Source organism: Calliphora vicina, chromosome 5, assembly GCF_958450345.1.
Source record: "Calliphora vicina chromosome 5, idCalVici1.1, whole genome shotgun sequence".
Lineage (NCBI taxonomy): Eukaryota > Metazoa > Arthropoda > Insecta > Diptera > Calliphoridae > Calliphora > Calliphora vicina.
In genome coordinates, this window is record NC_088784.1 from 25,979,477 (window position 1) to 26,001,659 (window position 22,183).

Consider the following 22,183-nt stretch of genomic DNA (forward strand, 5'->3'; position numbering starts at 1 on the left):
GTCTGAACTATAAGGCGGGTGAGGCAAAACTTAAATTTCATTATTATTAGATGGGACCCTTTTGCTCCCACCAAAGGCAGAGAATTACCTTAGCGCCATGGATATTTGGTGTCTATCCGAGTTTCACATATGTTTTCTAACGCTACGGTTTAAAGCAATGGATTAATTTTTCATCGTAAGTAATGATTCGATTTTCTGATTTTCTTTTATAGCGTTGATGCAGCATTTCGGACATGCAAAATCATCTTTCATGGTCTCTCAGCTTCAATTCGTATGGTCCCATTGATTTTGCAATCTCTTGTTGAGTTTGACAACAATCCTCATGGAGTAATGCCTCCAATTTTTGGTCTTCAAACTTTTTTGGTTGTCCTGGGCTATCTTTGTCTTCCGTGTCAAAGTCACCACTTCTGAACCGCACAAACCTTCTCTCTCACTTCGAAACCGATGGAAAACATTCACCATAACCTATGGTGTGCTTCAAATTAGGGATGAAACGATACGAGTAACTACAAGTAAATATCGATACTTTTGTTTCGATACCAAGTACTTTTAGCATCGATACTTTAGCACCGAGTACCAAGTAGGTATCGGTCAAAAGTACTCGTATGGGTCAAAAATACTCGCTTCATATTATTAAACAAAACAAAGCTAAGTTGACGCCATTTTCAATATAGTTTTTAATTTGTGTTGTAAAACTTTAATTTGATCAAAAATCCCTAGAAATGGGACCCATAAAATCGGCTGTGTGGTTATATTTTACAAAAAAAAAAGAAAAAGTACTTCAAAAGTGTGCGGTATTTTGGCAATACTTTAAATCTGCACAAGCATTTAAAAAGCCATCCTGACTATGCAGATACTGTCGTTGAAAAGATTTCAAAGCAAGTATCTACAAGTATCTGACCGGTAAAGAGAGGAGATAGAGGGTTAAGATCTTCCACAAAAATTATCCCCATAAAATTCCACAATATAACTCTGATAATAAGTCAACACGCTCTTTCAGAATTATAGGGTCGCTATCCAATTAAAAAGTCTCAATTTATTGGGCCTGTGTTACGTTTTTGTTTATTAATTAAATTTTATAAAAATTTGATTTGTAGAACGTTAGAGGCTTAAACAATATTTATATATACGAGTATACGCATACAAAGTACGACATGTACTTAGAACCATAGAGAACATAGACCGGAAACTAGAAAAAAACTCAAACAAAAAAATTACTCAAAAAATAATCACACATACGAGTGTTGTTTTTGTTTTCACATAGTTTTTACTACTAATACATTCTCACCACTTAGGTTTTTGACAACTGAGTCAGGTCTTTGACAGGAGAGTTTCCGCTCTATGTCTATTATCTATGCTTAGAACCATGTACATTTGAATTTATTTCAGGTTTTCACTGGTTCTAATCATGTGAAGAAATTTACCGATACAAGTAAGTATAGATGCTTTTAGTTCGATACCGAGTAGGTATCGATACTTTACTACCGATACAGTATCGATACTGTATCGGTATCGTTTTATCCCTACTTCAAATTAAAGAAGTAAAGCAAAACTTCCCGCATATGACGCTTTGTCGGCACAAAATTTTACATTTGCAAACCAAAAAAAAATCGTTGTTGTTTCCACTATAATGTTAAATAACTAAGTGAGAATAAATGACACATGTATCCTTCAAAATGACACATAAATTATTAAAAACAAAAACCACGTTCAAAAGATTCGCCATGATTCGTACCAATACATAAAATAATGTGCTGGGTAACGATCTCTCATTACAAAATAATGTATGCGGTAACTAGTTGCCATTACCAAAATTCACAAAATTTTAGCTGGTTAGTATTTTAATATAAAATTTCTTGGCCTTCGGATAAGAACAAATTTAGTAGGCCAGAGATGAGTAAATTTGTGGGGCTGCCCACTGCCTGGTTTGAGAATACATCTACAAATTGAGTAACTATGATTCGATATATCAGAATATAATAATTTTACTTGGTTTTAAAACAGTTTTCCAGGTATCATTTGGTAAATTTTTAGGTATTTGTTCAAAAATTATCTTAAAAACTTAAATTTCATTATGTTAAAAAAAGCTATTTAAACTAAATACTAATTAAATTTCTTTGAATTTTCTTTATCTCTCTTTTTAGTGTTGTGCAATTGTTAATTAAAATTTAAGGTTTAACCCTTAATGGAGTTTTTAAGCAACTGTGGTTAACAGAATTTTCATTATTCGCCAAAATTTATGGAATAATTTAAAGGTAAGTTTCATAAATTATTCATGTTTTAATTTCAAAAAAAAATCTAAATGGAAATTTTTAAATGTTATTCAATAATTTCACGCATTTTTTCTCAATACAAATAAAAAAACAAATTTAATATTATTAGCCAATATTTGCTTGAGTAATTAATGATTTATTTGATAATTTAATGAGCCTAATTGTATAAATTAAGCAAATTACTTTAATAATTACACTCGAAAACATAATTTAATTGATTTTTCTTTAGTTTTATAATAAATAAAATCTTTATACTTCCGACAACTATTGAAACGCCCTGCTTCTTCTCATAGTTTGAGGAGAATCATGGGTACAATACTTAATCGTTAAAGATGCCATAATTTCCTAAGAAAAACATATTAACTATTTTATAATCGATTAATTTGTAAACATTAATTTAAAAAGGCGGACATTGATCACAGTGAATGGTTAATAATAAGTACTCAGTCATTTCATTCATGCATTCGTTTATTCATTTACTCAGTCACTGTCTTAATCTTTTACTCACAAACACACACACTTTAGCTAATAATAGCTACCCAGCTGATCAGAGCTTAGCACTTAAGCAAGTAGTTAATGTATCCCTCACTAATGTCTGATCACTTGGCTGACTCAAATTTATATATTTTGGGTCATTCGACAAGTATGTGCTCTTTGTAGTGCAGAAATAAGTCAATTGGCTACATTATACATCCCTGGTAGTCTAGTGTTTTGCCACTTAAGTGTCACTAAGTAATCTATAGTGTAGCTACTTTAAACGTTTTGTCGTAGAAACTTGTTTTTGACAAACTGTGTTGATATAATTTTCATACAGTTTATTTTCTTTTTGCTTAATTATACAGACATCCCATGTAACCTAAGGAGAAATCAATTGTCCCTTTAGTGTCTCTAAGTAACCTATGGAGTAATTACTTTAAACTTTTATTTTCCACTGCACTTTAGAAAGTAGTTATTTTACCCACCAGAAGTAATCTATTGGAGTGTTTTCGGAGGAAGGTTTATTTACAAGCAATCGAGGACTGAACTGTTCATAAGATGTCTTGTTAACTGACTTATAAGTTTTGTGAGCACGAAAAGCGAATTTCTATTGTTTGGTCGCTTGGGTATAAACATAATTATTATTCTTGTGTTTAAGTAAAATGTCTAAATTAACATCTTACGTACTTATTCACTCTTAATAGTTGACCGCTACAAAAGTATTTAAGATTTTGAATAGACCCTCTTTAAAGTTGTTAAGAAGCCTTGAGGCCTTAAAGAATAAATTAATGTTCTTTTGTTTATTAATGTGCGTTTAAATTAGGAATATTACATATATAAACATAGTTGTGAATCATCAGGGTTATTAGAGAGCCACACTTTAGTTGTGATTTTTTAAAATTTTCCAAAAAATACTCAAGAAAATGTCTAAGTAAAACTCGATCACATCCAAAATACTTAACTTAAACTATTAAGATTCACACAGAAATTTGTATCAATGTCCTAAGCTAATTGGTATTGAAAATTAGCTAAATCGGTTTTGGAGAAAAAAAGTTATGATTCATAATGTGAGACAACTTCGTAAAAGTTTGATATATCGAGCCCTTAGCGCCAAATTATCGTAAGCGACATTTTCCAAAATTTTTTTTTATTGTAAAAATTAAAATTTTATGGACCGACTGATGTTTTAGCGTTCTCAGAATATCAAAATTGTTAATAACTTCAAAATTATAGGGGGTAAGATTTTATCGTAAGTCAATGTTTACGACACATAGTGGTATTGGAAAAAAAGAGGGAAATAAATCTGTAACTTCTAAATGGTTAGATTGGTTTGAATGAAATTTCACATGCGCAAAGAAGAAGTGTTCCTGAGTTTAAGTTCTGAACGTGGACTTCATGGGCCCACCACGGCCGCGACCAAGGGTCCTCAAAGTAGGACACCTCGGTTATATTACATTTTTAAAATGATCCTATTTCTTCGTTTGTGTTCCGATTTCAAAAAAATTACACTCCAGGTTTTTGATAACAGCGTATCCAAATATTTTCCGATTTTCTCCAGTTTTCCTTCATTGAACTAACAACATATGTATGTGTCAAATAAGAAAAGAACTGTTTAAAAAAAATTTTGTTACCGAGGGGACCAGGTCCATTCAAAAAACACCTATTTTTTATGTAAAATTAAACTTTAGGGCAAAAATTCTCAAATCACATATTCGATATCAAAATAAAATAACCGATTTTAGATGGCCCAATATGCTTTTAATTATTTTGTAAAGGATTCCGATAACTCCGACCCTGGTATGGATATTATAGCCAAAAAACTAAAAATTTCCATTTTTGGGATTTTTCAACACTTTTTTGGGAATTGCGGGATTGCTGATAATAAATTTCAAAATTCGTTTTTATTTTTTCATTTTAAATAGAAAAGTTTACATAACTGTTAAATTTCATTAAAAACTATTCATAAATAAATATTTTATTTCAATTCGAAAAATTTGTATCTATGCAAAAATTAAATAAAAAATATTTTTTGTCATATTTTTCAATAAAGTATTCCATTAATTTTAAATTGTCAAAAGTTATAAATATTTTTGTAAAATAGACAAATAGCTTGAACGAAATTATAATATATTGCATCATAAAATTTTTAATTCTATGGAAAAAATTTCAAAATAATCGAAAAAAACTTCTCCTGTAAAATTTGTGTTTTGTCGCTTACGATAATTTGGCGCTAAGGGCTCGATATATATTTATGGATATTTGGCTTTGGTGTCGTTTCACCTGGTTGGCCGGGTTTCAGTTACGATCTCTTACGCTTCGGGCTATCGTAATGGATCATTTTTCATCGCAAAAATGATCTTAGTTTATAACGTTCAAGCAGCATTTCGGACATGTAAAATCGTCTTTCAAAAGTAAGAGTAATTACTTCAATTCATGGTCTTCAAACTTTTTTGGCCGACATAAAATAAAACTCATTTGAGGAGTTTTATTTTTCCCGTCATAAAATAAAACACATTTGAAGAGTTTTATTTTTCCCGTCATAAAATAAAACTCATTTCTAGAGTTTAATTTTTCCCGTCAGAAAATAAAACTAATATTATGTAAATTGACACCTAATGCTTTCCGCTTGTCAGATCATTACATTTTGTAAAGCCCCTTGCATTGCAATTAAAAAAAATAGTCATTAAAATAAAAAAAGTGGAATTTTAATTTGTTATTGTTTTGATTCCTATTAAATTGTTGTTTTTTTTCTTAAACAAGTAAATTACTACAGACATTATATCAGATAGACTCAATAAAGAAAGATACTGAAAAAAAAGAAGAACAGAAACGTAATGAGTTTTATTCTATGACGGGAAAAATAAAACTCCTCAAATGAGTTTTATTTTAGACTGCTAATTAAAACTTTTTTTTAACAGTTTCATCCGTACTTTAATTTTTAGGTGGAAAAATAGACTGATAAATGTGGAGTTGAGATCGCTTTTTTACTATCACCATAGATTCTGAAAAAGCACTCTAACATGGAGAGTTTTTGAGTTTTTATTGTAACATTTTTTTAATTTTTTTTCCAAATTGTCTTTAAATGTTTTTAAAAGGATTTTTCCAATTTTTATTTAATTAAAAAAAAAATTTGGAAAAAGAATTTATTACAAAAAAAATTTTTGGATGAAAAAATTTTTCCAATTTTTTTTAAATTTTTTTTGGATTTAAAAAAAATATTTTGGAAAAAGAATTTATGACAAAAAAATTTTTTCGATAAAAAAAAATTCGGGTTAAAAAATATATTTCCCGATTTTGACCCAGGTCCAACTTATTATAGCCTTATATACATCCTTGCAATGGACTTTGAAATATCAATCATTAGTTATCCATATTGTCTATATTAATGACTTAGTAATCCAGATATAGATCAAAAATAGGCCAACAATCGAGGTTTCCCGGTTTTTTCCTTATATCTCAACCATTTGTGGGCCGATTTTCTGTATTTTAAATAGCAACCGATCCGGAAGAATTACCAATATATTGATGTATCAATCATGTTTGTAAGTTAATTGTGGGTTACGAAAAGTTGATTTCAACATACAGACGGAGAGACGGACATGGCTATATCGACTTCGCTATCTATAATGATCCAGAATATATATACTTTGTGGGGTCGCAAATGAAAAATGTAGAAATTACAAACGGAAATGTTGAAGGATATAAAAATTAATATGTAGTTCTTTAATAAACAAATTGCAGTTTTTCTAAAAAAATCCAATTACAGCAATAATAATTCTCCCAATTATTTAAAGCAGCGAAGACCAACTAAAACTAAACTTCCTTGAGTTATTTAATACACAAACAATTCTAAAAATTTTAGTTACTCCTGAACGAAGTTCTAATTTAAATTCCATAGTATAGTATTGTGCAACTAAGTATTTCCTAATACAATTTATTAAATTATTCAATTCACAAACCTTCAACACATTCTGGCAATTCTAGTAGTTATAGCAACAATTGTTGCAGATTTTCTCTTATTCCGTCAATTTATCAAACACGACAACAAAAACCCGTACACGACTTCTACCAATTAAACGAAGCGAATCGAAAAATTTGCAAATTTTAATTTGCGATTTGTGACTTAGCATTCATAGATGCTTTCAATTAAACACTTTTAGTTTATCACCAAAACATTAGTTAAGACATTTCACTAAATTTTAATTAATTTTGAATACATTTTATGCAATTTTAACCGATTGAAATAACCCGATAACATTTTGGCGGCCGATTACTTAAACTTTTGATAATAAGACTAAAAAGTGGTGATGAAGTTGGATGTTATACATCTTGCTAGAATAGAAAACAAGTGCAAGAAAGAGGACTACCAATGTTTAGTAATATTTAATGGAGCTGGGGAAAATAAAATATGGGAACTGATTAGAAAATTAAAATACATATATTTGATCCATTGAAAGTGTGTGAATTTGCTTATTAAATTACTATTTTACTGCATTCTTAATATTGCTTTTGTAAAATCAAGTTTCTCAAAAAAAATATGATGTATAGTATATTGATATTTTTAGTAATTATACCCACACCATCATAGTGGGGAGGGTATATTGCGTTTGTGCAGATGTTTGTAACGCCCAAAAATATTAGAAATATACCGATCGACTTAGAATCACTTTCTGAGTCGATTAAACGATGTCCGTCCGTCCGTCTGGTCGGCTGGCTGGCTGTCCATGTAAACCTTGTGCGCAGAGTACAGGTCGCAATTTTGAAGATATTTCGATGAAATTTGGTACATATTATTATATTATATATTAGCCCCCATACGAATGTCCTCCCGAAATTGGACTTTATCGGTCATAAATGTTTAATTTATATATGTTTCTCCACAAATTCCGCTTCAAATAAGTTTTATATACACAAAATTCATGTCACCAAATTTTGTTACGATCGGTCCATAATTAGTCATAGCTCCCATATAGACCCGCTTCCGAAAATCACTTTAACGTGCATAAATCGCTTAAAAATGTTGGTACACACACAAAATTCAACATACTTAACTTATAGACATAAATCACACGACTTAATTTCATGGTGATCGGTTCATAATTGGTCATAGCCCCCATATAAGGCCCATTTCCGAAAATCACTCAAAAATAAAAATTATTGAAATTTTAAAAGAAAAATGTTTTTGCTCTTTTACTTAGTTTAGGGTATTACATGGTCGGGCTTGACCGATCATACTTTCTTACTTGTTTTGTTTTAAATTTGTTTTATTTTTTTCTGAATTTTTAAATGTTAGCGACATTTGACTGACAATCGATTGTGAAATGCCAATGTTTTAAGGAAATGTTGTTCTGTTTAATACCTGTTTAGTATTTGTTAGTACTTTTTACAAAAACGGGCAAATCTCATCCTTGGAGTAATTTTAAAATAAGCATACAAAGAAAAACTTATTATTTTTTATTAATTTTAGCTTCGCCTAATTTTAAAACCAGGTTTTCCATAAATTTATTTTTTGGAATTGTAAGCCCCGTTTCACATTAGGCAATTTAGTTGTGCATGACTTATGCGTAACAACAAAAAAACTTGCCGAGTTCAAACAAGTCTTAACTCAAATTTTAAAAATTTTCTTCTCCTTAACCCGACCTTACCTCTGACATCTACAACTTGCTTCATGTGAAACGGGTCTTAATACTCTAATAAATATGTATGCATTATTACAAAGCTTAAAGGATTTTATTTTTCGATCTTTTAAAAAAAAGTTAAAACCACAACCACGGTCGACAATCAATTTACATATATTTTGTATGCAAAACAAAAAAATAGTTTATGTTTGGTTGATCACTCTAGTGATTCTAAAATTTTCTCATGTTTTTGATTTGTAGTGATTATAATTCATCGCCTTATATCTTGTTGTGGTTTGTCGGTTTGTCGACTACAGTTTCAATTGTAATCGGCTGTGTTTTCATGTAAGGACTTGCACAAAATTTCCCCAGCAATATAAAAAAGTATGTACTGAAAATTGGTAACACTATTTCTTTAACTTGTTCACAGCGAATTTATACAAGGTGGAGCAAGTGGCGAATTCAGAAAAATTGTCGCGAAGTCATTAATTTGACATTCCGAACAATACTATCACTAATGAGAATGTCAAACTCTATATAAAAAAATGAATGAATGAATTCGCGCCAATTTACCTAAATTCGCCTCACCACTTGCTCCAACTTGTATGAATTCACTTCGAATTTGTTCTAATCAGTTCAGGGATGGAAATAACAAAAGACAAAAGCTAGATAAATTAAATTTGAACTGTACGAGACTACAAATTGTTACAAAAAAAGGTACAATCTATATAAGTAAAATTTAAAAGCGTGTACTTTGAGTGTATATTTTACATGTGTTTTGTTTTTGTTACAATAACAAAAAACATGTAAAATTTACACTCAAAGTACACGCTTGTAAGCAAATACAATTTTCTGAAAATGAGTGAATTCACTTAATTGTGAATAAATTCAAAACTAATCCATCGATTTTTATGGTCCATATCTCATTTTGTTCCTTTTACATGTGACTTTGCGATAAAGCAATAAATCTGAACAATTTCTGCTGTTTTCGATTTTTCATGATTTGTTTAAAACACAAAAATTTGCTATGTTCACGTAAAAAATATATTTTTTTTCAATTTGTTATTATAACTCAGAAACTATTGAGTCGATTGAAACGCAGTATATACGTGAAAATTTGCACATAGCATGGGGAAAATGTTTTCAAAATTCAATCAATCGAAAGAAGAACATTAACTATTCATTTCATTTCATTTTATGTATGTCAAACAAAAAAAGTTAAATTTTGTGAAAATGAGCCAATTCACTTAATTGTGAATAAAATCGAAAGGAATCAATCGATTTTTATAATCGATATCTCATTTTGTTACTATTTATTATATGTGGATTTCTGATAAAGTAATAAACCTGAACAAGTTCTGCCGTTTTCGATTTTTCATGAGTTTTTTAAAACACAAAAATTTGCTATTTTCACGTAAAAAATATATTTTTTGCTTTAATTTGTTTATATAACTCAGAAACTACTGAGACGATTAAAATGCAATATATAAACGGATTAAAGATTATATAAATCTAAACTTTTCCACGTTTATTTTAATAATATCGGACTTACTCATTTTGATTTATTATAAATTATGTGGAGAAACGTCTAAAAAATTCACAATTTTAAAAAAAACTTCTCTTTACAGAATTTAAAATTTGGACAATATTTGTACTACTGCAACCACAATACATCAAAATTGCGTAGTGATTTAAATAGCCTCTACAATTTTTTCGATTTTGTTGCCCTGTCTAATTAATACAATTTAGACACTATTATTTTATAATTATAATCTTTTTTCAATTAAAATTTCGCTCTAATTTGTGTATTACATATTAGCATTGCTAGTAAAGGTATTTATAGACGGCAATACTGAGTATTAACACTTTTCAAATTTAAAATATTTTGAAATCATTCGGTATTTCAAAAAATCGTTTCGAAACAAAACGTTTATTGTTTACACGATAGTATTACAAATATTTTATTTCTTTGTTGATTGATATACATATTTCTGAAAACTTTATTTTTCTTTTATATTTTCTTGACATTTTTGTTTGCCTTATTTGTATTTAAAAATACATACCCGATACATAGGAAAATAAAAACTTTTTGAATTGTTTTAAACAAATTTTGAAAACCGACCGTAAATCAAAAAAATCATTCGTATTTTTTGAAAATCTAATACAAAGCTTGTTTAGACGATGAAATTGTGTTATGATACTTAAATGTTTGACAATTATTAATACTCAGTATTGCCGTCTATAAATACCTTAAATAATATCAATATACTCGAATTCAAACGAATGGTTTATATGTTGCCTCATATACGATTAGAAGACGAGTGGGAAATCTGCAATTGAAAGATACATATAAAAGATTCTGGGATAGTAAATTGTATTCGGTAATGGTTTTTTCCCAAAAAATAAAATAACGATGTTTTTGCGCTCTGTATAAAATGTTGCGGACTTATTTTATATTAGTTTTGGGGAATATTTCGTCTGAAGTTTTTTCTTATAATTTAAAAAAATATGCTCTTTAAAACCAAAATATATACATATCGAGGGTTTATATTCAAATAGAGCTATAAGCAAAATCAACATTTTACAGGAGAGCGAAAAAACTGTATTTTCGTTAACTCTAAGAATAATAACTGAAGTTTATTTTACAATCTTATTTAAAATCGACGTCTAAATCCTACATATGTTAAGTTTTTATTAATTCCTGATATTCGCGCTTATATGTTAGATAGCAGTTTTTACAAGTTGAATTTTTTTCGATTCTAACAGTGAAATAAGCAGATAGCACTATTTGAACAAAAATAAAAATGAGTTTTAATGATGACAAATTAGTCAGGGAATATGTTGCTATAAAAAACTCATTTTCGAGAAAATGTCGTATAGCACTATTTGAATATAAATCCTCGATATAATTTTTGAAACCAAACTATTTTTTTTATCAAAAACTTAATTCAGTTCCCTTAATAATAAAATTTGCATATTGAAATGTAATTTTTCATGAAATAAAATAGTTTTTTAAATGTTTGCTTTAATATAGATTTTGAAATTTATTAATCTATTGTTAAAGTATTGTGACAATTTAAGTAGTACTTTATTTGAAGTAATACAATATTATTAAAGAACTGTCCAATTGTCAAGAAATCAATATGTATAATATGTACCTATTTAAATTCAACCAAATGATACCAAATAAATGTACCATCGTAATTTACACCTTCAAATTGTACCCAAAGAAATTTCAATTGCACTAACATTTCCAACCCTGTACTACAATGAGTTATTATTGCACTCCTTTTCATCTCCACTTTTTAGTCTTATTAACAAAGGTTTAAGTAATCGGCCGCCAAAATGTTATCGGGTTATTTCAATCGCTTAAAATTGTATAAAAAGTGTTCAAAATTAATTAAAATTTAGTGAAAAGTCTTAAGTAATGTGTTGGTGATAAACTAAAAGTGTTTAATTGAAAGCATCTATGAATGCTAAGTCACAAATCGCAAATTAAAATTTGCAAATTTTTCTATTCGCTTCGTTTAATTGGTAGAAGTCGTGTACGGGTTTTTGTTGTTGTGTTTGATAGATTGACGGAATAAGAGGAAATCTGCAACAATTGTTGCTAGAACTACTAGAATTGCCAGAATGTGTTGAAGGTTTGTGAATTGAATAATTTAATAAAGTGTTTTAGGAAATAGTTGCACAAAACTATACTATGGAATTTGTAATTAGAACTTCGTTCAGGAGTAACTAAAATTTTTAGAATTGTTTGTGTATTAAATAACTCAAGGAAGTTTAGTTTTAGTTGGTGGTCTTCGCTGCTTTAAATAATTGGGAGAATTATTATTGCTTTAGATAATTGGATTTTTTTTTAAAAAACTGCAATTTGTTTATTAAACTACTACATATTAATTTGTATACCCTTCACCATTTTCGTTTGTAATTTCTACTGTTTTCATTTGCGACCCCACAAAGTATATATATTCTGGATTGTTATATATAGCGAAGTCGATATAGCCATATCCGTCTATCCGTCTGTATGTTGAAATCAACTTTCCGTAGCCCCTAAATAACTTACATCCATGATTCATACATCAATACGTCGGGTATTCTTCCGGCTCGGTTGCTATTTAAAATCGGATATAAGGAAAAAACCGTGAAAACCTCGATTTTTGGCCTATTTTTTATCAATATTTGGATTACTAAGTCATTAACATAGACAGTATGGATATCTAATGATAGATATTTTAAAGTCCATTGCAACGATGTATATAAAGCTATAGTAAGTTGGACCTACAATGGGTCAAAATCGGGAAAACTATTTTTTAACCTGAATTTTTTTTTATCGAAAAAATTGTTTTTGTCATAAATTATTTTTAAAAAAAAAATTAATAAAAAATTTAAAAAAAAATTAATAAAAAATTTAAAAAAAAATTAATAAAAAATTTAAAAAAAATTTGGAAAAAACTTTTGAAAAAAAAAAATTAAAAAACAATTTCGTAAAAATAAAATTTAAATTTTGTTTACCTAAAAATTATTTTTAAGTAAATTAGGTGAAGGGTATCTAAGATTCGGCACAGCCGAATATAACTCTCTTACTTGTTGATCTATATCAGGATTACTAAGTCATTAATATAGACAATATGGATATCTAATGATAGATATTTTAAAGTCCATTGCAACGATGCATATAAGGCTGTAGTAGTAAGTTGGACCTATATTTTTTAACCCGATTTTTTTGTCAAAAATTTTTTTTGTCGTAAATTTTTTTCACTAAAAAATTTAAAAAAAAATTTCGGCTGTGACGAATCTTATATAACCTTCACCATACCAAACTTAAATTTTTTTTTTTCAAAATTGTTTTGAAAATTTTAAATTTTTTTTTATTTTTTTCCAACTTGTCGGGAAAAATATTTTTAATCTGAATTTCTTTTTTTTATCAAAAATTCTTTTTCAAAAAATAACATTTAAAAAAAATTTGAAAAAAAAAATTTTTTAAAAAATTTAAATTTTCTTTACCTAAAAAAATATTTAAACAAATTTATTTTAAAGTATAATTTGTATTTATATTAAAACTTGCTGGGGCAAATTTCCTTTTTTCACTCCCCTGGATCCGCGCATGCTCTTCATTTATTCACACGGTTTATTGCTTAACTCTATTCTGGTTTTAGAGATCTTCGTTTATTATTGGCAGCTACAGACAAGAGGCCAAGATTCAAAAAGTTTAAATTTATTTCATATCTTCTTTCAATACCGAGATATAAGCTTTTAAACTTCATCAAACAGTGACCGAAATGTGTTTAATGAAACAAACTGAATAAATATTTTTTTTAATTTATTTCTCCCACTTTTGACTAACTTTAGTGGATACATGAAGACAGTGTGGAAAAATGTAATGATGGGATTATATAGAGTTCTGGGTTACCTCTCCGATGATATACGTATTTTTTCCAAAATTGCGTTCTTTAATTTTTGAATTTCCGCCAAACTTCTTAATATATGTAGCCACCACCACCAATATGTAAATGATGCAAAACCATTTAATGAATCTTTTATATAATCATAAATAATATTCCTTAAAAGCCTAAATGATTTTTTATTTTATTTAAAAAAGTATCAGGCGAAAAAAGTATTATTATTAAAAATGTAATGTGATAATTGCCAAATCGGTTAACTCCCTAAAACAAAAAGCAAGATAAAGTAGTAAAATAGTGGGGAGGGTATTATGCGTTTGTGCAGATATTTGTAACGCCCAAAAATATTAGTCTAACACCCACCTTAAAGTATCCCGATCGACTTAGAATCACTTTCTGAGTCGATTAAACGATGTCCGTCCGTCCGTCCGTCTGGTTGGCTGGCCGGCTGGCTGGCTGGCTGGCTGTCCATGTAAACCTTGTGCGCAGAGTACAGGTCGCAATTTTGAAGATATTTCGATCCAATTTGGTACATATTACTTTTTCGACCAAGCCTATTGAAACTGTCTGAAATCGGTCCATTATTTCACCTAGCCCCCATACAAATGTCCTTCCGAAATTGAACTTTATTGGTCATTAATGTTTAATTTATCTATGTATATACACAAATTTCGTTGCAAATAAGTTTTATATATACAAAATTCATGTCACCAAATTTTGTTACGATCGGTCCATAATTAGTCATAGCTCCCATATAGACCCGCTTCCGAAAATCACTTTAACGTACATACATCGCTTAAAAATGTTGGTATACTCACAAAAGTCAACATAGTAAACTTTCATATAGACACAAATCACACCACCTAATTTCATGGTGATCGGTCCATAATTGGTCACAGCCCCCATATAAGGCCCACTTCCGAAAATCACTCAAAAATATAAATTATTGAAATTTTAAAAGAAAAATGTTTTTGCTCTTTTACTTAGTGTAGGGTATTATATGGTCGGGCTTGACCGACCATACTTTCTTACTTGTTATTTAAAGTGTTATAAGATAATATTAGAAAATTTCCTATGAATATAAAAAAAAATAGGAAGAGGAGTTAATCAGTTTGTCAAATAAGCCTTGCCTGTGTATTCTAGAAAAGTTACCCACTGAGAAAATTGATTTGTATCGTCTTAAATACATTATTATAGACTTGTAATTAAAATTTATACATTTATAAATTTTGAACAGGCAAAACAAAATAAATAAAAATAAACCAACTTCTGCCAGACAGCGAATTCTTTTAGACTCTTTTTTTGTTAAATGATATGGTGTGTTCTATCTTTCATTTAAATCAATTTATAAAATAAACTACATATTTTTTTTGCGCTCAATTTCAGATGACTCAGTCCTGGCTATAAAAAAACGCTAAGAGTAGTTTGTTTTATTTTTTAAATAATAAAAAGACTAAAAAGAAACAAACATTTAGGTAGTTATGAGTGTATTTACTTTCAAAATAAATTTAATATGGTTTTTTTTATTATTATTTTTTTGCATTTGCAAATATCATTTACACGAACAAGGTGTTATTTAAAATGACAAACAAGACGAGCAGAGAATATGCAATTGGGAAGGATGCCGCATAAAAATATAGAAAGTAAAAAACTAAATTTCAAAATTAACAATCTAACCTACAGCTCAATATCTGAGGCGGATTTTTAAATGCTGGCTTAATTAGAAATATTATATAGGTCAACAGCAAGAAAAGGCTCCAATAGTCACTATAAAGATTTGATACATCATGGCTAACTAAGTACAAATATGGTCCAAATTTTAAATTCTATGATGAGGTTTTTTTTAAAAAATGTTTTGTGAATTTTTTTAGAGGTTTCTGCACATAATTAATGATAACTCAAAAATGGTTAGTCCGATATTATTACAATAAACTTGGAAAAATTTTAATTTACATAAGATTTACTCCACTTATAATTGCTTTTCAATCGGCTCAGTAGTTTCGGAGTTATAATAACAAATTGAAGCAAAAAATATATTTTTATATGTGAAAATAGCTAATTTTTTTGTTTTAAAAAAATCATGAAAAATCGAAAACGGCAGAACATTGTCAGGTTTATTGCTTTACCGCAAAGCCACATGTAATGGCAACAAATTGAGATATCGATCATAAAAATCGATGGATTCCTTTCGAATTTATTCACAATTAAGTGAATTCGCTCATTTTCATAAAATTTTAGTTTTTTGTTTGATATACATAAAATTAAGTAGCTAATGTTCTTATTTCCATAGATTGAATTTTGAAATCCTTTTCCTCATTCTATGTACAAAATTTCACATATATATTGTGTTTCAATCGGCTCAGTAGTTTCTAAGTTATAATAACAAATTAAAACAAAAAATATATTTTTTTATTTTCACGAAAATTTTTTTTGTTTTAAAAAAATCATTAAAAATCGAAAACGTAAGAAAATGTTCAGATTTATTACAAAGCCACATGTAATAGAAACAAAATGAGATATCAATCATGAAAATCGATAGATTATTTTAGAATTTAAGTAAATTCGCCCATTTGAAAAAAAAAATTAAGTGAATTCGCTCATTTCCACAAAATTCTAGTTTTTTGTTTGATATACATAAATTTTAGTAGTTAATGTTCTTCTTTCGATTGATTGAATTTTCAAATCATTTTCCTCATGCTATCTACAAATTTTCACATATATATTTGGATTCAATTGGCTCAGTATTTTCGGAGTTATAACAAAAAATTGAAGCAAAAAATATATTTTTTACGTGAAAATAGCTAATTTTTTTTGTTTTAAAAAAATCAGGAAAAATAGAAAAAGGCAGAAATTTTACAAATTTATTATTTTATCACAAAGCCACATGAAAAAGGAACAAAATGAGATATCGGTCATAAAAATCGATGGATTATTTTCGAATTCATTCACAATTAAGTAAATTCGCTCGTTTTCACAAAATTTTAGTTTTTTGTTTGATATTCAAAAAATTGAGGAGTTAATGTTCTTCTTTCGATTGATTGAATTTTGAAATCATTTTCTCCTTACAATCTACAAATTTTCACATATATATTTGGGTTCAATCGGCCCAGTAGTTTCGGAGTTATAATAACAAATTTAAGCAAATAAAATATTTTTTACATGAAAATATTAATGTTTTTCCTTTAAAAAAATCATGAAAAATCGAAACCGACAGAAATTGTACAGATTTATTGCTTTATCCCATAGCCACATGTAATACGAACGACATGAGATATCGGCCATACAAATTGATGGATAATTTTCGAATTTATTCACAATTAAGTGAATTCGCTCATTTTCACAAAATTTTTGTTTTTTGTTTTATTTACATAAAACTTAGTATTTAATGTTCTTCTCTCGATTGATTGAATTTTAAAAACGTTTTTCGCATGCTGTGTATAAATTTTCACATATATCTTTGGTTTCAATTGGCCCAGTAGTTTCGGAGTTATTATAACAAATTAAAGCAAAAAATATATTTTTTACGTGAAAATAGCTAATTTTTTTGTTTTAAAAAAATCAGGAAAAATTGAAATGGTTAGAAATTGTTCAGATTTAATGCTTTATCGCAAAGCCACATATAACAGCAATAAAATGATGTATCAATCATAAAAATCAATTGAATGTTTTAGAATTTATTCACAATTAAGTGAATTCGCTCATTTTCACAAAATTTTAGTTTTTTGTTTGATATACACAAAATTGTGTAGTTAAGGTTCCCCTTTTATATTCGATACCTCATTTCGTTCGTATTTCATGTGGCTTTGGGATAAAGCAATAAACCTGAACAATTTCTGGTGCTTTCGATTTTACATGATTTTTTTAAAACCAAAAAAATAGCTATTTTCACATAAAAAATATATTTTTTTCTTCAATTTGTTATTATAATTCCGAAACTACTGAGCCAATTGAAACGCAATACATGTATAAAATTTTGCGCATAGAATGGGGAAAACGTTTTTCAGTCATTCAAAAGAAGAACATTAACTATTGAATTTTATGCATATCAAACAAAAAACTAAAATTTTGTGAAAATGAGCGAATTCACGTAATTGTGAATAAATCTGAAAAGAATTAATCGATTTTTATGATGGATATCTCATTTTCTTCCTATTACATGTCGCTTTGCGATAAAGCAATAAATCTGAACAATTTCTTCCGTTTTCGATTTTTAATGATTTTTCTAAAAACAAAAAAATAGCTATTTTCACGTAAAAAATTTATATTTTGCTTCAATTTGTTATTATAATTCCGAAACTACTGAACGGATTGATATGAAATATATGTATAAAAATTTTTCCATGGCATGGCGAAAATGTTTTCAAAATTCAATCAATCGAAATAAGAACATTAACTACTCAATTTTATGTATATCAAACAAAAAACTGACATTTTGAGAAAATGAGCGAATTCACTTAATTGTGAATAAATAAGAAAAGAATTCATCGATTTTTGTGATCGATATCTCATTTTGTTGTTATTATATGTGGCTTTGAGATTAAGTAATAAATCTGAACAATTTCTACCGTTTTCGATTTTTCATGATTTTTTTAAAGCAAAAAAATTTCTATTTTCACATATAAAAACTACTGAAATTTTGGGATACCCTTTACCACTACATTTTAAACGGTCAACGCAATTTGAATGTTAAACAAAACTGTTGGCTAGAGAAATTTAGAGATTTTTATTATAACTACAGCAGTTAATTTAAGCTTTTATTTCCACATAAAAAATACTGTAAATTGTTTACAAAATGAAACAAACAAAAAATCAATTAAACTTTTAATTGGCTATTAATAATCGTTAACAAATAGGCAAATTGATGACATTAACTGTTTATTTAGTAGAGTTTTTCATTAAGTTTATTCTCCAGAAGTTATAAAAATGGAAAAACCGTTAATACCACATCTATCATAAAGGCCTAACCTTGTATTTAAATTAGAGAAAAGTTTAAACAAATAATTAAAAATTAAATCTATGAACTTTTCAATCAAACAAAAGCATTTGTTTTAGATTATTAAATTCAAATAAATAATCACCTAAATAGACTCAACACGTATGTATAATTCAAGTTAGAAAATTAAGCAATCTAATATTTATTTAATATTTTGTTGTTTATATTTTCTATTATTATTTAATATTAACAAATCCCTCTTTAAATAAACCAAAAAAAAAAGCAAGATAAATAAATAAATTTAAATGTTTCAAAACACCAAAAAATATGATGACACTGACATACCAATTGAATTGAATACTCGGCTACCAACTAAACAAGAAATCAACAACAAAAAACGTGCTTTAAGACTAGTTTTTTTTATTTATTTATTTTTAAATAAATTTATTTATAAACATTATACCAACAAATTTTTGCATTTTTAGTTTTTTCTTAATTCGAAAAAAAAAAACAAATTTTATTAATCATCTTTTTCTTGTCTCTAGCTAAGTTATCGTGTTTGTTGTCAGTTTTTATACCCTACGCCACCTTAGTGGGAAGGGTATTATGGGTTTGTGCTGATGTTAGTAACGCCCAATATTAGTCTAACACCCAGCTTTACATATGAAATCAGAATCACTTGTTGAGTCAATTTAAAAGACTTTGTGAGAATGAGCGAATTCACTTAAATGTGAATAAATTCGAAAAGAGTCTATGGATTTTTATGGTCGATAACTCATTTTCTTGCTATTATACGTGGCTTTGTGATAAAGTATTAAATCTCAACAATATCTGCTTTATTAAATTTTTCTTGATTTTTTTAAACAAAAAAATTTGATATTTCCATCTAAAAAATATATTTTTTGCTTCAATTTGTTATTATAACTCCGAAACTATTGAGCCGATTGAAACACAATATATATATGAAAACATGTTCATAGCACGGGGAAAATGTTTTCAAAATTCAATCAATCGAAAGAAGAACACTAACTACTCAATTTTATGTATATCAAACAAAAAACTAAAATTTTGTGAAAATGAGCGAATTCACTTAATTATGAATAAATTTGAAAAGAATCAATCGATTTTTTCGATCTATATCTCATTTTGTTCCTAATATATGTGGATTTGAGATAAAACAATAAATCTGAACAATTTCTGCCGTTTTCGATTTTTCCTGACTTTTTTAAAACAAAAAAATTGCTATTTTCACGTAAAGAATATATTTTTTGCTTCAATTTGTTATTATAACTTCGAAACTACTGAGCGGATTGAAATGCAATATATACATGAAAATTTGCATATATCATGGGAAAAACGTTTTCAATACTCGATCAATCGAAAGAAGAACAATAACTACTCAATTTTATGTATATCAAACAAAAAACTTAAATTTTGTGAAAATGAGCGAATTCACTTAATTGTGAATGAATTCGAAAAGAATCAATTGATTTTTATGATCGATATCTTGTTTTGTTCATATTACATGTGGCTTTGCGATAATGGAATAAATCAGTATAATTTTTGACGTTTTCGATTTTTCATGATTTTTTTTAAATCAAAAATGGCATGGGGAAAATGTAATCAAAATTTAATCAATCGAAAGAAGAACATTAACTATTCAATTTTATGTATATCAAACAAAAAACTAAAATTTTGTAAAAATGAGCGAATTCACTTAATTGTGAATGAATCCGAAAAGAATCCATGGATTTTAATGAGCGATATTTCATTTTGTTCCTATTACATGTGGTTTTGCGATAAATCAATAAATCTGAACAATTTCTGCCGTTTTCGATTTTTCATGATTTTTCTAAAAACAAAAAATTTTTTTATTTTCACCTAAAAAATTTATTTTTTGCTTCAATTTGTTACTATAACTCCCAAACTACTCAGCTGATTGCAATGCAATATATAAAAGAAATTGTGTGCATAGCATGGGGAAAATGTTTTCAAAATTCAGTCAATCGAAAGAAGAACATTAATTACTCAAATTTATGTATATCAAACCAAAAACTAAAATTTTTGTGAAAATGAGCGAATTCACTTAATTGTGAATAATTTCGAAAAGAATTCATGGATTTTAATGGTCGATATTTCATTTAGTTTCTATTACATGTGGCTTTGCCATAAATCTAAAAATCAGAACAACTTTTGCACTTTTCGATTTTTCATGATTTTTTTAAATCAAAAAAATAGGTATTTTCACATAAAAAATTTATTTTTTGCTTCAATTTGTTATTATAACTTGGAAACTACTGAGCCGATTTAAACACAATATATATATGAAAATATGTCATAGCATGGGGAAAATGTTTTCAAAATTCATTAATTGAAAGATGATTATTAACTAATCAATTCTACGTATATCAATTAAAAAACTACAATTCTTGTGAAAATGAGCGAATTCACTTAATTGTGAATAAATTCGAAAAGAATCCACGGATTTTTATGACTGATATCTCATTTTGTTCCTATAACATGTGGTTTTGCGATAGATCAATAAATCTGAACAATTTCTGCCGTTTTCGATTTTTCATGATTTTTTTAAAACCAAAAATTTTTTTATTTTCACCTAAAAAATATATTTTTTTGCTTTAATTTGTTAATATAACTCCGAAACAATATATAAACGGATTATAGGTCATGTACATCTCAACTTTTCAAAGTTTACTTTAGTAATATCGGACTAAACCTTTTTGATCGCTTCATAATTTGCGGTGTAGGGTATTAATGGTCGAGCTTGACTGACTACTTTCTTACTTGTTATTTATTATTATATTTTGCATTTTTTCTTTCAAACAAGAAACAACTAAATCTTATTTTCTCAAACCGAAAGTGCAAGTGAAAATTATCAGTTCATTTTGGTTTAAGAGGGGGGCCAAATCTTAAAAACATGTTAGTTTTGTAATTTAAATGTATTTATTTCTTTCTTTTGTTTGCTTTGGTGATTTGTATAAATTTGACCTTAAGGCTAAAAAATGATGATTTCTTTTTTTTTTTGGTTGTTTGGCGGGAAATGTTGAAACTAGCAACAATTACTGGCAATAGTTATCATGATGAATATTTAAATTTGTTATAAGTTAATAATAAATAACAAAGTTACAGGTAAAATAAACCCAAGATTTGGAATAAATAGGAAACATAGATCAGTTTTTATCTGCGGTTAACACTAAGTCTTTTATTGGTAACCTTTTCATTTTCTGCATTGGCGACAGTTTTGCATGGACATGGAATCGCCTTAGGGATGCCTTGCACTTTTCAATATTTCAATGATAGATATTCATTAGTAGTGGAGTGATCAAGTCTATGATATTATTTAGATTAACCGGTTAATCTAAATGAAACACAGAATTTTGGATAAAAAAATTTTATTTTTCTACATAGTCTCCTTTGAGCTCTATACACTTTGTCCAACGTATCTCCAATTTTTGTATCCCT

The 22,183-nt window shown here is 27.9% G+C and overlaps 1 protein-coding gene across 2 annotated transcripts in view; it reads left to right on the forward strand.

Moving 5' to 3' along the window:
• Positions 1–2,144: 2,144 nt before the first annotated feature.
• The window catches only part of LOC135961589 (putative polypeptide N-acetylgalactosaminyltransferase 9), a 237,321-nt gene continuing 217,282 nt past the window's right edge, over positions 2,145–22,183 (forward strand). For both annotated transcript variants that reach the window (XM_065513108.1, XM_065513109.1), the window contains exon 1: positions 2,145–2,255. The gene's annotated coding sequence lies outside the window, so the exon portion shown is untranslated. The remainder of the gene's footprint in view (positions 2,256–22,183) is intronic.